The sequence below is a fragment of the Stenella coeruleoalba genome, assembly GCF_951394435.1.
Source record: "Stenella coeruleoalba genome assembly, chromosome: 5".
Taxonomy (NCBI): Eukaryota; Metazoa; Chordata; class Mammalia; order Artiodactyla; family Delphinidae; genus Stenella; species Stenella coeruleoalba.
This window is the reverse complement of record NC_137150.1, coordinates 83,168,830-83,181,643: the sequence shown is the minus strand read 5'-3', so window position 1 is coordinate 83,181,643 and position 12,814 is coordinate 83,168,830. Positions and strand designations below refer to the sequence as shown.

General features: G+C 39.3%; 1 long non-coding RNA gene across 2 annotated transcripts in view; it reads left to right on the top strand.

Moving 5' to 3' along the window:
• The window catches only part of LOC307186473, a 111,150-nt gene extending 98,693 nt beyond the window's left edge, over window positions 1-12,457 (top strand). For both annotated transcript variants that reach the window (XR_013828342.1, XR_013828343.1), the window contains exons 4-5: window positions 11,714-11,794; window positions 12,284-12,457. This is a non-coding gene — a long non-coding RNA (uncharacterized lncRNA). The remainder of the gene's footprint in view (window positions 1-11,713; window positions 11,795-12,283) is intronic.
• Window positions 12,458-12,814: the final 357 nt, after the last annotated feature.

The following is a 12,814-nucleotide window of genomic DNA, read 5'->3' as shown; positions in this document are numbered from 1 at the left end:
GGGTAGGGTGGGAAGTACCATAAGGTTACTTTTATTCAAAAAAGATATATTAAATACTTACATCCTGCCAGTCATTATATTATATATTAATCAGAATCAGCTGCTGCCTTTAGGGAATTTGTAGTCTAGGATCTTGAATCAGGAACCTCAGCAGCACTGGGGAAGTTACTGGAGACCCACGCCAAGTGAATCAGGGCTGATTCATATGTACATGAAGGTTTGAAAAGTACTGGTCTAGGACATTTAATAGGTACTCCTCTCAGAGAACATTGTTCTGAGTCCCAGAGATTTGAAAGAGCTTTACATTCCACTAGGAGGAGAGCCTGTGTAGGAGGCTGGTGGGCATTGGAAGGGCTGCTGGAGAGAAAGAAACTGATTGGAAGCCCAAGGTACATCACTATGGGTGGGCTAATGGGGCTTTCTGGACAGGGCATCAATACCCACCAGCTTCCACACAACCAACTCATCAGTGTCCTCACGAAGATCTATGTTACATGTGTCTACACTCTTCTACATGATTACTTATGTGTCCCCAAACATAATATTGTAGCTAACGCTTCACACACTTGAAAGTTATAAGCACTGATGAATTAGAAGTGCTTTCTGTATACTGGCGGGGGGCGGGGGGAACAACCCTTCCACGCAAAGCAGTTACTCAGAAGTCCTGCCCTGAATGTTTTGTATCTGAATATAACATCAGAAACATAAATGCTGAATAAAACCTCATATTTTCTAATGTAGGCATGTGTATAGAATCTCTAACATGCTCTGACACAAATACATTTATAAATGTATTTAAAATCTGACAAATTTGGACTGGAATTCATGCCAGCTCTACTAGGTTAGGACTTATGACTTCATTTGCCTTGGAAGTGTGTTATATGTTTAACTACTTCACCACTATTCATTTTTTCTTCTAGACCCTCTCTCTTCTTCTCTCTTTTCTTCCCTTGCCTCCTCTTCCTTGCAGGAAAGCACCCTTGCTCTTTTGACATCTGGAACATATTCCTTGGTAAACAGAATGGATGAAAAACTGAGATCTAAGCAGACAGTATAACCTGGAGTAAGAAGAGATGGCTTAGAATTTATAATCAGAAGCCTATTTCAGCTTCCTTCATAGGACTGTTGAAATTCTTTTCAGGGGTGTCTTGACTGCCTTGAAATTGAATGTCATTAAGGATTTTTTTGCCCTCTCTTGTTTCCTTGGCAACAGGTTGGTGAGGCAGCAGCTGAAATCCACTGTCTCCCTGGAGATACTGGTGTGGGCAATTTGCAAACCACTGGTAATGTCTGTGATGGATACTGAACTTGACAAAATCTTTTCATTCCAGTCCTGCTATATACACATAAAGAGATCAACCTAATAGGAGAATGGTTTTACAGTATAATTTTTGGCATGACTATCAGTGAGGAAAATATTCATCCTGCTTTTTAAAATAGCTTACCTTTGCACATAAAACTTAATACTGAGCTCTTGAAATGTAGAAGTTTCAGATAACTGTATACATCAATTCAGTGTCAGAGTAATATATTACAAGCAATTGTTCTGTGTTAATATAAAGTCTGAGAGAAAGGGGCAAGGGATCAGGGGTCAGGTTCCTCTCCTCTGGATTTATGTCAGGCATATGGTCCTCCTTGGCCAGCCACATCCAACAGGCACTCTCCATCCCTTGTCTGAAACAAATTATGCCTGTGATTTGCAGAGAAAGTGTGGACAGACTGTAAATGGATATCATCTGTCGGTGTTCTCCTCTAGAAGACAAGGGAAAGGGAGCAAGTAGAGGAGAAAGGTCAGCTGGGATGGGAGCACAGCTTAAGATGGCCAGCGGGACAGACAGAGATGGCTATTGAAGTTGCAGATGGATAAGGATGTAGGGATATATGTGGACCTACAACCAAAGAGAGAATGACCTAGATGCTGAAGGAGAATGAATGAAGGCTTTATGTAAACATGATAAACAGAGGGAGACCCAGTAAAAAGCCATATGATTAGTGCAACATGTGAGCAGAGAAGATGGATTTAGACAAGAGAAAAATGACAATTGAATTCAATTAAAAAGAAAAGTTTAGAATGGAATTGGTTTACTCTTTAAATAACTGAATCCTACCAACTGCTGAATTTATGTTGGGAATGGATCCAGAGAAAAAGAAAACCAGAAAGAGAAGGTGTTTAACCTGAAGATTAATGCAGAGGAAAAGAATGCTGAGAATATATAGAGAGTGTGGGGACTGGGTGCTCACTGAGAGACAGGTAGGTGAGATGATGTAAAGGAGAAATAGGAAAAGGAAAAGACGAAGTCAGGTGGACAAGAATACTGGTCATGAACTGTCAAAGGAAAGAAAATACCTAATATGGGCAACTAAACTGAAGAAAAATATACACTAAACATATAACAAACATATTTAGTAAACACGTACTAACTAGGTAATAGTTACTATGAAGCATGCTAAGAAGTATTATAAAAATTATAGGCTTTTCATTGCATACATGAATATTCTAGGCTTCTGAATATTCTAGGTGATGAGTTCCTTTCGAAGTCTAGAAAACTGTGCAGGTAACTTGCTTTTTGTCCTCCCAGTGCTGGTAGTCCATTCAGAGAGTAAGGAATAAATGTCTTGGGAAAAGGCATGTCGTACAGTAGTGTTTTTAAAGAACATGCTCACTGGCCTGACCTTTTGCTCCCTCCAGTACAGCCAAATGAATCAACACCGTAGTTTTCCTTCATGCTAAGGCAGAGCACATAGTGTAGGAAAATGAAGTATAAAAAGAAAGAGCAGTCAGAGAATTCTCTTAACCGATGTGCTTAGTGGTTAATTATTGCACTGGCTTTAGAGTCGGGTAGCCTGTGCTACGTTGGAATCACTAATCCAGCTTTTAACAGCTGGATGACGTTGAAGGAGGTAATTCATTTTTCCAGGCTTCAGCATTTCTATCTCTAAAATGTTGATCATAAAAATAATATCTACCTAAAAAGCCTATCTTGGATTAAATCAGAAAATGCGTGTAGAGCTTTTCACACAGTTTTTGACACATGAAGAAACCTTAGCTATTATTTTTTAGGACGGTCAACATACTTGACTAATCAAACTAACTGTGAAACCCAAATTCACTCTTAATTTTAACATCTGGATGGGGTAGCTATGTTGAAGTAAATATCTCATTTCCAATTCTTTATCTGATAGTACCTCTGATTCTACCTTTATATGCACAACTGGGCTTGCTAATGCCTTCAAAATCAGTCAATTTATTAATATTAAAATATTAGATAATGATAGACAAATTATTTTTCTTCTATCTTCCTTTGGATATTTCCCTTCTAAAAACAGTATTTGAATTTACTTAATTCAGTGAATTTAAGTTATGCTAGATTTAGAGAAGCTCTATCTTTTAAATCCAATGATGATACATTATACAGATTCACTGATAATTTTCAAATCATTTTAAAATGCTGCCTCTGATATTCTTTCTCTTTTTTTCCTCTCTCTCCCTCTCTCTCCTTTTCTCTCTGTAATCTATATGGATATTTTTGAAATGAAAAAGGAATGGAATTAAATTCATCTTGGCCAAGTATCTTTTAATGTAGAGCAGAGGTCAACTACTTGATAAAATGGGGTAAAATGTTCTAGGTCATGCTGGCGCCATCAGCAGCAGTAGAACATGAAGATAAAACAGGATGTTTGAACCAGGAGAGCAAAGCAGAGCCCATGGGAAAGAGAACAGACCAAAAAGCGGTGATGATTCTACAAGAGGATAGAAATGGACACAACCAACTGTTGGGTGATGAGGGAGACTGGCCTCTCCCTAACGGAAAGGAAGGAGCGTAAGGATAGCTTGAGCATCAAGTGGATCAAAACCAGAAGTCCAGGCAGACAAGCAAGGCTAAGGAACCCACAAAAGGAGCAGGCTCAGAGGTGGGTCAGGAAGCCTAGTAGACAAGGAGGAACATCAAGAATAAACCCAACAACCAGGGAACGATTTGTCTCTTGGTTCTGCTGTGGGTTCTGTTTCACCAATGAATTTCTTAGAGATTTTAGTTGGGAAAGAAATCCATCATGTGGGCAGTCTAGAACTGGTTAAGTTCCAGGAGAGATGTCAGTCACCTGAATGGAAAGAAGGAAAGAAGAGGTCACAGCTCAAGACGGCGCCAACCCAAAACTTGTTTGATGAGTTAAATTCAGGTAAATCACCAAGATCAGATGGCATCCACCCAATGACTTCTAAGAAATTTGAAGCTGCAGCTTTGGAATGCATGTCTAAAATGGACAGGTTGTTTTTAGACATCATTGCTGTGAAGGGAATTTTTGTTCTTTTTTTCTCCAAGATTCTCTCTACTTCTGGGTAAAAATACCTCAAAATGTCCACTATGTTTTCAAACTTGTATTTTTCTATCCAAGGGAAAGTCTCTGCGGGGAGAGGTACTTGGTAACCAGAATTGCAGGGAGGCAATATGGGCCATGTTCAGGTGGCTCTGAGGAGAGCACCCTGACTTAAGCTGCTGGGGCACCCTGGGCCACAGCTAACAGGGACTGAGGGAAGCAGGGGTAAAGAGAAATTATAGGAGTGAATCAGGCACTGTGGGTACATGTTATAAAGCCTGGGAAACACATGACTACATAGTTAACCTTCCTCAGGGTTTCCTTATTAATTCATAGACTTTATTTCCTTCCATTGGCTTTACAGCTCAAATGGCTGGGTAAGCATGTCCTGTGTGGAAGGGACTCCATGATGGAAGTTGAAGGGAAGTAAAGGGTAGGACGTGGTCCCGAAGGCAAACCCCTGAGCCCTCAATTAATGGGAAATCATAGAGCAAAAAAGCTGCAAAGTGTTTGGTTTGGGGGGGTGCCTGGAACAGTTTAATCACCTGTGATTTTTTTTTTATATTTTTACATATGTCAACTCTTCATTTAATCCTTTGAGTGGAGTTTAGTCCTTTGGGGCACTACATTAGACTTTAAATCTATTCAGCAAAATTTGTGTGTTTTGGCATTTTTATATTATGTTCAAGCTGAAAAATCAAGCCATATATTTGTGTGTGTGTGTATATATATATATATATATATATATATATATATATATATATATATATATATATATATATTTCTAACCCTTAATAGAAGTAGAGTTGAGGGAGTTTTCTGTCTTATAAGAGGAAAGGAATTGCTCCTTTAGGGCGAACTGGTCCCTTGTTCTACAAAACCCACCTAAATAACCCTGCAGTTACAGAAATACAAAACAAGAATCTATGCATTTTTCTTTAAAAAAAATAAAGTGCAATGGAAGATAAACTTCTCTGTGAGAAACCAAGGGTTCAGCTTGGTGATGTGAATTATCATGTAGTTCTGGCCAGAAAAATATTGCTTCAAATGAGGTTGCTTTGGGGCCAGGCTGGGATGGGAGTAAGGAGGATATTTATCTTCTCTATAGGGATTTAGACTACATCATGCTTATAAATTCTTGCTTATAGTGCTGGTAAATGTGTGTGTATGTAAGTGTGTGTGTGTGTGTGTGTGTGTGTGTGTGTGTTTTCTTGGATCCTTCAGTCATTGAGCTGAGTCCTAGAAGCCTAAGAAGAACTACAGTTTGGATTTTCCCTTCCCACAGTAAAACCATTTCAAGAAGATAATTATACCAAATCAGTGGAAATTCTATCTAGACTGTGCTCTTGATGACCTATATTTTGAATAATTTAAACTGAAAAACAGAGTTACCAGTAACTCCACTACTAGGTATATATTGAAGAAAAATTAAAGCCTATGGCCACATGAAATCTTGTATGTGAAGTTTCATAGCTGCATACTTCATAATAGCCCCGAAGTGGAAACAGTCAAGGTGTTCATCAGCTAATGAATGAATAAACAAAATGTGGTATAGCCATCCAGTGGAATCTAATTTGGCAATAAAAGAGAATGAAGTTCTGATACATGCTACAACATGGATGAACCTTGAAAATATTATACTAAGTGAAATAAGCCAGCCACATAAGACCACATGTTGTATGTTTTCATTTACGTGAAATGTCAGAAATGAGCAAATCTCTAGAGACAGAGTAGAGATAGTGGTTGCCAGGGAGTATGGGGGATGGGAGGGTTACTGTAATCTCACACATACTTGCAGGCTTAAGAAGCCCAATATTTATCACATGTGAGACGGTTACTCACAAAACACAAAAGTTTATGACAGAGGCTTCCAAAATTAGCTTCCCATCATTTTCCATAAGAAGAAAGCGTCTTGGATCTCTCATGATTATATCTCCCTCCAACATTCTGTATGACTGTTTACTTGTCATTCTCAAACACGAGTTTATGGGCTTCTTGAGGAAAAAAACTGTTGGATTTTTAGATTTTGAAACTTGGGAAGAAAATCCATTTAATAATCCACATGGCTTCATGAGATGTAATGTTACATTCCTATACTTTATGCATTGATGGTGTGTCTGAGATGGAAGAAGCTTTAAGCATCACATAGTTTTATTTTTCAGATGATGAGTCTGAGGCCAGAAAGTTGTAAAACTTGTCTTAGATCACAGAGATCAGTGCGAACCTGGATGAGAACCCGTTTCTCAACCTCTAGCTCAGGACTCCACCATATTACAGGGCCTTTCCATGGCTGTTGAACAAATACATCTCACCCTGGCTGAAGAATCATTTTTAAGGGCCTACTTTTTAAATTCTTTCTTTTTTTTTTTTTTTAAAATATCAGTTTATTGGAGTAAGAATGATATTTGGTCTAAAATTAATCTTTGCTGGCCCAGCTGCTTTACCCAAAACTGTACTCCTTTGGTCTTTTCCTGGAAATTAACATTTTCTCTCTCTTCCCTCCCAACGCCCGTCCCTCCCTCCCAGAAAAAAGTAAAGCAAGTGATGGAAAACTTCTACACATACTTCAACACTGTTAAGCCCTGAAGGAAAAAAAAAATAGAAATAGATTTATAATGGCAAGATGGTGGTGTTAGCCAGAGCTTTCTATAGCCCTGTGGTAAAGGAGAACTTACATTGTGCAAAGTTTCAAATCCAAAGTGACAGGAAAGTTATTTTCCCCACTTTTCATGCTACTCCTCCAACCTACCATAGCAAATGTAGAAATTTCATTTTAAAAGTCTGATTTTTACCTTCTCCATCACCATGATTACCACTTTCCAGTCCCTTCTTAAGAAGACTCTTGACAGGGACCACCTTGACATCAGGCTGGGCAAAAAAAGGACCTCTCCTGGTCCCATAGTGGCTAGAAGGGCTCTCAGGTGATTCAGAGAGGGGAACCTAATGTACCATTCTTGACACTGACTCATTTAAGCATGTACTCCTTTGATAGCTGACATCTGCTCTAAGGATGTGTTAGATAGTAAGCCGGGACACTGAACTAAGTTCTGATTAGCTCCTATTCATACTCTAGAGGCAGGAAGTGTACCTTGTATTTCTTAGTATTCCCTGCACCCATCTCCCAGTGCCTTGCGTAGACAAGGGTGCACAATGTAGCTGTGTTTGTGTGTTATGTGTGTGTGTTTAATTTATTGAGATATAATTCACATAGCATATGTACAATACAGTTTTGCTGAATAAATAAGTGTATTTAAAAGCTAGCGGTATTCTTTCAGGCAAGAACGTTTATTGAGCCCTCCACAAATCCTTATCCATTGGCTTGCTGATATGCTTAATGAGGAGTTTTATTTCTTTTCCTGAAGTTCTGATACCTATGAAAATACAAATGGGGGACTTCCCTGGCAGTCCAGTGGTTAAGAATCCATGCTTCCACTGCAGGGGGCACGGATTCGAACCCCGGTTGGGGAAGATCCCCATAAGATCCCGCATGCCTTGTGGTGTGGCCAAAAATTAAAAAAAAAGAAAAAAGAACATATAAATGTTTCCTAGACTAATAATAAAATTTAACAATAATAACAATAAAATTTAACCTTTAATGAATGCTTATCATGGACCCATGCTATGCTAAGCATTTTGTATGCCTCTTCTCATTTGCTCATCACAACATTGCTTTGAGCGAGGCACTATTATTATCTCCATTTTATAGCTGAGGAAACTGAGGCTCAGAGAGGTCACACAACTTGTCTAAAGTAAAAGAGCTGTAAGGGGAAGAACAGGGTTTGAATGAAGGTCTATAGACCCCAAAACCTCACTTATTACACTGCATCAAGAACTTTCCAATTCTCTTCAAAATGGTCATTTATACTTTAGAAAAAAATAATGAAAAAAGTATTTAAGTATTTACAAAAACAAAAAACAAAAATAACCAACTTTCTTCAAAGTTGTGGATACTGATGTTCAAGTTAGACCAGAAGAGCAATTAACAAGGAAATATTTGTAAATCTGAAAAAAAGAAAAGAAACTGGAGCCCAGTCAAACATTGGTGTTCTTCGTGGTTTTACTATGAACCAGTTGAGATTACGTAGACTAGAATACGATGGATTTTCTTTCACTGCCTCTCTCCAGAGTTTTAGGATACCTGACAAGACTCTGACATGGTCATCTCCAAAGCGTTTCTCTGACAGAGAGCCAGCACATAAAGTCCTTGCAGTTTCCATTAGAAATAGTTTTGATATAAGCATCATATAATATTGGAAGTTGAAAGTAACAGATGAAGTTGAAAGAAAAGGACTAATGGCCAATGTACTTTTAAGATTTTTGAAATATGTATCTATTATACATATATGTAAATATCTAACATTTTCTACATAACATAGTATCTATTTCATATATGTAGATTTATCTTACCTGTAATCACCAGGAGGCCTCTCAACAGCAGCATCAGTCGGATTCACCAGAGAATCCAGAGGCTTCACTTTGGAGATGGATGGAGTTAGACAACCACATGCGGAAAGAGAGCAGCTGCTGCTCCAAACAGATGAAATGGTACCCTGAGTATTTTTCCAAAGAGAAAGAAAAGAAAAGATAAGATATGGGGGTGGGAGGTAGAAGAGAATAAACACAGAGAGAGCACAAAGTTCAATGGACTCAATCTGGGCAGGGTTGGGGGAGGGGCCGGCAAGGAGATTCACGCCACCCTTGTCCATACTTTCTCCACATTCCCAGTGGCATCAGTATCTGGAGAACTTTCAAAAATTTCAGACTCCTGGGCTCCACCCATGGCTCGGTGAACTTGAGAAAGTCAAGTTGTTTTTTACTTGTGCATCATGGAGTCACCAGAGCACGTAGGGGCTTGGAGAAGCTGTTGAATTTTCAGAATATGAAAAAGAAGCTGCCTCATTATGTCGTGAAGGTGGTGACTCTACTTGCCGGAGACCCGCCCCTGCTACGATCTTGCTGCATAATGTGTGGAAAATGAGTGATTGTTTTCAACATCTTCATCTCTAAAGCCAAAGTACATCATGCTCCCTCCTATGTCAAAGGAAAGGAAGATAAAGCAATTCAAGCACCTTGGTAAAAATAAAAATTACGGATACAATAGGAGCTTCACATTTTATTTAGGTAAACCAAACATATAAGCCATGCTTTGCCTACTTTCACTGGTTTCCAGAACTGTGTCCCAGATAGGAGGTGATATAGACTTGGGGTATCTCTTCTCATACAGTAGTGCTTCTTAAGGTATCCGCAGGGTCCCTGACTCAGTTTTTGCTGTATGGGGGGCTTGGTTGTTAAAAAACAGATTCTCAGGCCCCACTCTACACCTATAGAATCATAATAATCTCTGAGCTGTGAGGTCTGGGTATCTGGTTTTTAATAAGCTCCCCAGGAGATTTTTATGCACAATGAAGTTTAAGAACTATTGCTCCGAACTGTAAGTCCTCTGGAACAGGAATGGAAATACATTCATCGTTGTAGCCTTTTCAGTGTATTGAATATAATAGGTGGCCAAATTAACATCTGTTGAGTAAATGAAGACATGAATAAAGAAATTATTTCATCCTTGATCCTTCTAGTAGCATGTTTTTATAATCAGAGGCCTTGGTAGACTGTGTGTAGGGGCGGTAAGGCAAGCTTTAAGCTCTACCTCCTGATGAGGAGGGAGCTTTAAATACAAAAAATGCCCCTTTCAAAATGATCCAGGAAGACTTTTAAGAAAAGCCTCTAGGGAGCTAATTAAAGAGTCAGAGGCAAACAGGCTGCTGAATTAGGTCTTTGGTAAGCCACTGAACTCAAGGAGGAAAATCGTAGACCAGGAATAACCACGAAAAACCCTGAGGCTGGGGAGATATACACTGATAGCAAAAGGTCAGAGGACAGATCATGAGAAGTAAACTGGTAGCTAGAAGGTACAAGGCATCCATGCATCCAGCTTCTAGAAAGCATTAAGTCTCTATCCAGAGCAGGAGAGAAGATGGAAACTTGAGACACTTCTGAGTCTACCTTTAGTGAACCTTGGCTGGTGGGTGTGGAGAGACCCATGGAGGATGTTAGTGGAGCAGAAGAGCTGCCTGAGCAGTAAAGCACAGAACTTGGGCCGTGGCTCCCTGGTTTAAAAGAACTTTCACAATTTGTGGGTCTGGTTCCTTTGAACAAACACCTGAGGTTTCTACAGGGCAAGGTGAAAACAGGCCTCCCTGAAAAGTTAATTGTTACAAATTGCTTCTTGCTATGACCATATAATTAAATTTTCTGTTCTAATGTTATTTGTTTAAGCTACATTGTAGGGTAACCCTTAGTGACTTATATTCAGAGCTGGCTATTATCACACACGTCCCCGCCTGCTTTAATATTTTCCAAATAAAGAATTCCTTTCTTTTCCAGCTTTTAGTTAGGTGGAACCTTCAGACAAACCAACTTAGTGGGAACAACATAGGAGGTTTTCCCAAGAATGAGTAGTGTAGATGCTAAAACTTTGCAGGACAAGAGCTGCGCAAATGGCAGGGGACCTGTGACAGTCTGATCTTGCATATTGCTTCATCCACAGCTTCACGCAGCGTTGTAGGAGCTGAGCCAGAGTGGGTGATGTAATTACTCTGAAATAGGCGGTAGAGTCCCAGCTTCCTTCCTCTGCACAACGATGCTAATGGAGCATCCTTGACCTCAGTTCTCTAAAACCTTCAAATAGCATGAAAGAAACCCTAGAAAGAGGTAGGGCTTCCCCAGAATTCCTTTAAGATGCAAACAATCTGGCCCAGTCCTGCAGAAACCACACAGATCACAGCCAACTACTGCCAAATAAAGCAGCAAATCCCTCTAATTAGAAAGGCCAATTAAAGAATTCAAAGGGAAATGGTGAATCCCTTATTTTGAAAATGAAGGGTGTCTTCTCTCTTTAAAGCATTAATCATCTGCGAGGTATTGTCCCAGGATAAGAACCCTCAGCACCGCTTATGAGCAGCATTGTGGCAAAGAGTGAGTCATCCGGCAGACACAATCCGAAAGGGACAGGGCAATCCAAATCCGCTGGCTGTGTACTCTTTTCTCTTTTTTGCTGCTTACCTCGGGTTGAAAAATTTTTGGTCGTTTTTTTGACCCAATAACTCACAAGAACCATGGTTTTCCTATGGGTGGTAGGGTAGTAGACAAGAAAAAGGAGGATGGGTTTAGCTTGCTAACTAAACCACCATAGGCAAGTGCACGTATCCTCCTGTGGTGCAGATTCCTAACTCTTATTTCTGACTTAGAACTTAAGGAGATTTTTTTCTGTTGAATCCACTTAGGTTCTTAAGTAGGGAAAAAATACTAAATTGCTTTATAAGGAATGTACAAAGAAAATGTATCCATCTGAGATACTAGAATGATGCTGACTTCTGTCCTTGATCTACTTTTTTATCAGCTAAAATTTTCTGGGTACCAAGCATTGGTCTATGCACTTTCCCTGAATTCTCTCGTTTCATCCTCATGATGACTTTTTGAGGTAGGTACTCTGATTATCTTCCTTTGACGAATGAGAAAACTGAAGCCTAGAGAGGTTAAGTAATTTGCCTAAGGGTGAAAACCTAGTAAGTAGCAGAAAGACAGGACTCGTACCTGGGGCAGTCAGACCCCAGCAGGATCTCCTAGTCAGTTGATACACTTTACTACCCTTGAGATTTTGCCTTTGCAAAGTTTGTTAACAGTAAAGTCATATCCTTACATAAAATATTCGTGTAATTATTATCAAAATCCATTTAGTTTTCTGATTCATTGAGATGGTATAATTGACCTATTAAAATAAGCATGTGCGAAAATGTAGAACAAGTAACATTTCTAGTGATGATATATCTTCTTTAAGCTCAATCATTGAGGAATAGAAGATCTGGCTGTGATTTCTTCTCATTTTCCATGCATCTGTAAAAATTAAAATAGATCCATTTGACCTATCCCCTGTACTTTTTTTTTTTTTTTTTTTTTTTGCTGTACGCAGGTCTCTCACTGTTGTGGCCTCTCCCGTTGCGGAGCACAGGCTCTGGACGCGCAGGCTCAGCGGCCATGGCTCACGGGCCCAGCTGCTCCGCGGCACGTGGGATCTTCCCGTACCGGGGCACGAACCCGTGTCCCCTGCACCGGCAGGCGGACTCTCAACCCCTGCGCCACCAGGGAAGCCCTCCCCTGTACTTTTATTGCAACCAATGAAAAGAATGTACAGTTAAGTATAACAAAAGAGACAAGAAATATAAACAAAACAGTTTATAACATTATTTAATGTTTTCCCTAAATCATTTGAATGATTCTGCATGAAGTCATAATGATATGCTCTTCTTTGAGATAAATTACTTGTTTTCTTGATTCTAAGATGAAAATTTTTTTCACATCTTGATGTTTTTGAAATTAGTAGATGCCTTATAATCAATGTGAACACTTAATGTAGAATTCTTTGTCCTCCTTCCACCCTCCAAGAAACTGTTATTAAAACTATGGTGTATCTTAGAATCTTAAAATAGAAGAAGTATATAGT